General features: G+C 41.6%; 1 non-coding gene across 1 annotated transcript; it reads left to right on the top strand.

Annotated features, from left to right (window-relative positions):
- The first annotated feature begins 4,035 nt into the window (after nt 1-4,035).
- Nucleotides 4,036-4,199, top strand: LOC142435283 (U1 spliceosomal RNA). The gene has a single exon (XR_012781371.1). It is a non-coding gene; the product is annotated as a U1 spliceosomal RNA (small nuclear RNA).
- The last annotated feature ends 246 nt before the right edge of the window (nt 4,200-4,445 follow it).

The raw sequence follows: 4,445 nt of genomic DNA, 5'->3' as shown, positions 1-4,445 counted from the left end.
ATTCTCAGAATATTTGCTCTCCACTTCAGCCCTTGGTATCAGCTCATTTCATCCTCCCTTCCTTCTTGTCCCTCCCTCATGAACCCTTGATAATTTATAAATTACTATTATTTTGTCATGTTTTATACTGTCTGACATCTCTCTTCACCCACTTTCCTGTTGTCTGTCTCCCAGGGAAGAGTCTATATGTAGATCTTTATAATAGGTTCCCCTATCTACCCCACCTTTGCTCCACCATTTAGTATCACCACTCTCACCACTAGTCCAGAAGAGATCATCTGTCCTGGATTCCCTCTGTTTCCAGTTCCTATATGTACCAGTGTACATCCTCTGGTCTAGCTGGATTTGTAAGGTAGAATTGGGATCATGATAGTGGGGTGGGGGTGGAGGGAAGTATTTAAGAATTAGAGGAAAGTTGTATGTTTCATTGATGCTACACTGCAGGCTGATAGACTCATCTAGACCCTCTGTAAGGGTGTGACCCTTTACCTACAGATGGATTTTGGGTCTTCACTCTGAACTCCCCCTAATTTACAGTGATATTAGTTTTTGTTCTTTGATGCCTGATACCTGATCCCTTCGACACCTTGTGGTCCCACAGGCTGGTGTGCTTCGTCCATGTAGGCTTTGTTGCTTCTGAGCTAGATGGCCACTTATTTACCTTCAAGCCTTTAAGACACCAGACGCTATATCTTTTGATAGGTGGGCACCATCAGCTTTCTTTACCACATTTGCTTATGCACACATTTGTCTGCAGCGACCGTATCAGGAGGTGGGCACACAATGTTATGATTTTTGGTTCTTTGATGCCAGATTCCTGGTTTCTTTGACAACTCATGGTCACACAGGCTGGTGTGTTCCTTCCATGTGGGCTTTGTTGCTTCTGAACTAGATGGCTGCTTGTTTGCCTGTAAACCTTTAAGACTCCAGACACTATATCTTTCGATAGCCAGGCACCATCAGCTTTCTGCACCACATTTGATTTTGCACACATTTGTCTTCAGCAATTGTACCGGGAAAGTGTGCATCCTGGAATGCCAATTTAATAGAATAATGTGTTCTTGCATTGAATAAGTACTTGAGTGGAGGTCCAGCATCCATTTCTTGACATAGGCAAGTAAGCACCTCTGCCAAGGCATAGGTTTTTTGATCCTTTCAATGTTTCATCAAATTATGGAGGATGCACATGGAAGAAGCACACCAGCCTGTGTGATCAAGAGGTGTCAATTGGATCAGGTATCATGCACATAAGACCCATAACAAAACCATACTGAAGGTGAAGGGCGGGGAGCATGGAGTGGAGACTCAATGCCCATCTGTAGACAATTGCACAACCCCCCACAGAGGGATCACAGGGAGGAGATGAGCCACCAGGGTGAAATATAGCATCAATGAAACATACAACTTTCTTCTAGTTCTTTGGTGCTTCCTTCACTCCACTATCATGACCTCAATTCTACCTTACAAATAGGATTAGATCAGAGCATGCACACTGCTACAGAGAAGAGCCTGCAACATAGGGAATCCAGGATGAATAAACCCCTCAGGGCCAACAATAACAGTAGAGACAGCAGGAGGATTAGGGGAGGGTGGTGGTGATTCTGTAAGCATCATTATTATTGGTTATGAATTATGTGCTATTTCCTGAGATGGCTGTGCACTTAGCAGTTGTTTTAGGTAGAATGACTCGGTATATTTCTGCCATCTTCTTTTGATGCTTCCTACATTATTCTATATTTTCATGACGGATCCTTCAATATAGCAACTCAAGACTTGAGATTATTTGGGTTTGTTTGTTTTTTCCAGAAAGCTGGAGAAATGTTGAGTTAGTCTCTTTTGTTTTTCTAACTTCAGGTCTTTGCATATTTCATTATGATATTTACTTTGTCTTCGTGAGCTGCCCTTTGAAATCCGCTTTTTAGCCATTTGATTTCATACACTATTCCTTTCATGTTGGCTTCTCAATATTGTAGAAAATGTTTCAGTTTCTTCTGACACCCATTTTGGTCTTTATTTGTTCTTGTATTTAAAAAATTAACTTGCTATATGTTCAGTGAAATTTACACTGCAAATTAGCTTCTCATTTACCAATTCTATATAACTTGTTTGTTCAATGACATTGATTACATTTTTTACCAATTCAAAAAGATGAAGAAAATAATTTTAAGGAAGAGAAAACAAATTGAGAATAGGTTAAAATAGAAAATGAAAATAAAACGTAAAAATGATATGGCAATACACAAAGCAGATGGGAAGTGAAATCCCATATGATCCAGCAATACCACTATTAGACATACCCCCTGAGGAAATTAGTGACACATCACAAGTGGAGGTATGCTCTTCCATGTTCATATCAGCACAGTTCACAATAGCAAGAAACTGGAAACAGTCAAAATGCCCAACAGTGGAAGAATAGATAAAGAAACTGTGGTACATACACACAATGGAATATTATACATCCCCCAAAAGAGTGATGAAAGTGTGAAACACCACCTGACATAGAAGGACCTGGTAACTCGTATGCTGAGTGAAGTAAGTTAAGCACAAAGGGACAATTATTGTATGAGTCCACTACTATAAGGCGAAACACCAATTAAAAAAATCTTAGAGACCAACTCCTGAGCAAAAGGGGAGAAGGCTACCTACTAGCTATGAACCATCCACTGGCTCACTTCCATGCACCTCATAAGAGCAATCTTAAAGGAGGAGACTTAACTTGTCTGGGATCATTCCTTCCAGAGCGGGGAGATGGGAAGGCACTATCCACTTGAGGCTATACATAATCTATATAAGGATGAGACAAATCAGTTGGAACACTCCACCCCCCACCCCCAGGAAGGGAAAGAGAACTTGCCAGAAAATCAGGCCAAGACCAGGGCAGAGGAGCGGCTACAAATCAGAGGAGACACTGAGCTCTGTTAGTGAATATGGTGGGTGAATGGGGAGAAGTAACCACATATCGGGAAGTGATGCTAAACATAGATTGTAGGGAACCTAGGGAGGGCAATGATCCAGATTCTGTAGTCCTGGGTAGACACTGTGAATAGGTTTATACCCAACACTATGATGAACTTGGAAGCTGAACTTTTGGGAAGCATGGCATAATTCAGGGATTACACCAGAAGGATTTGACATAGAAGTCTGGTCTAATGAACTGAAATCTGCCTCAAAGGTGCCTGCATCCATGGACAGAGACTGGGGTATGAGTATGAGAGAGGAAGTAGAAAGTGGACACCCTGGACCTGTGCATGTGACACTGGCAGTCATTGGACCTTGAGGGAGTCCACGGTTAGGTAGGTGTCCAATTGAAAGATATGGGGAAGCACCATATATTTAATATCTCAATGCCTCTTTGTAGCAACATGACACGTTTTGATTTGTTGGGTAGGGATTTGAACTTGGAAGAACTTAACCAAGAAGTTTCCCCCAGGAACCAACAACCATGCTTAGGGTAGAGAGCCCAATAAAATGGGAGGTCTTCTCATACCGACAGCGTCCAGTGTGATGTGTCATTGGAAAAATTGATGACATAACAAGTGTAATTGTCTTATACTCCAGGGGGCTGATTGACAACGTTTTACTTTTCTGCCTCTATGGGGTTTTGTTTTCCTGTCTTTAGTCTGCTTGTTTTGTTTGTCTTTTGTTGTCTGCTACTTGGTTTGTTGTTGTAGTTGGTCTTATGGGGCTATAAATTTGTCCTAACACAACCAGCAAAGTAAAACTAAGTCATGCATATCCCAAGAACAAGTAGATAGATTCTGAGCCACCATTGAATTCTAGACCCAATCCAAGAACAGTTTTGATAACATGGCCCTGCTCAATACTCATCTTTATGAAGAGATCACTGAAGATAAGGGTGCTACAGCAAAGTGTGGAGAGGAAAGCAGACGGTGCCTGGCTGTCAATCGGAATAGTGTCTGCAGTTTTAAAGGCTTGTATTCAAATAAGCAGTCACCTAAACAAGGAGTAAACTAAGCTCACATGGATGAAGCACACCAGCTTGTGTGATCCAAAGATGACAATAATAAACTTCAAATACTTACCTGGCAGGGGAGATACCATGATCACAAAGGTGGTTTTCCCAGGGTGAGGTTCATCCATTGCACTCCGGGTGTGCTGACCCCTGAGATTTCCCCAAATGTGGGAAACTCGACTGCATAATTTGTGGTAGTGGAGGACTGCGTTCGCGCTATCCTCTAAAAAAATAAATAAACTTCAAATATGACGAAGGGAAACATTCAGAACTGAAATTGCTAACACCCAATATTTGGAAGGTTGTAGAGGACAGTAGGAATCCAAAACTAGTCCAGAGTATCTAGTATGGTTAAGCCGCTGGCAGATACCCTCTAGTTACAGGCAAAGGTCTGGAACAGCCTTACTATCAAACATAGATCATTGTAATGCTGATTATCTTGGATCAAACTTGATACTTGGTCAGCTGACCT

Source organism: Tenrec ecaudatus, chromosome X (genome assembly GCF_050624435.1).
Source record: "Tenrec ecaudatus isolate mTenEca1 chromosome X, mTenEca1.hap1, whole genome shotgun sequence".
Taxonomy (NCBI): Eukaryota; Metazoa; Chordata; class Mammalia; order Afrosoricida; family Tenrecidae; genus Tenrec; species Tenrec ecaudatus.
This window is presented reverse-complemented; position numbering and strand designations above follow the sequence as displayed.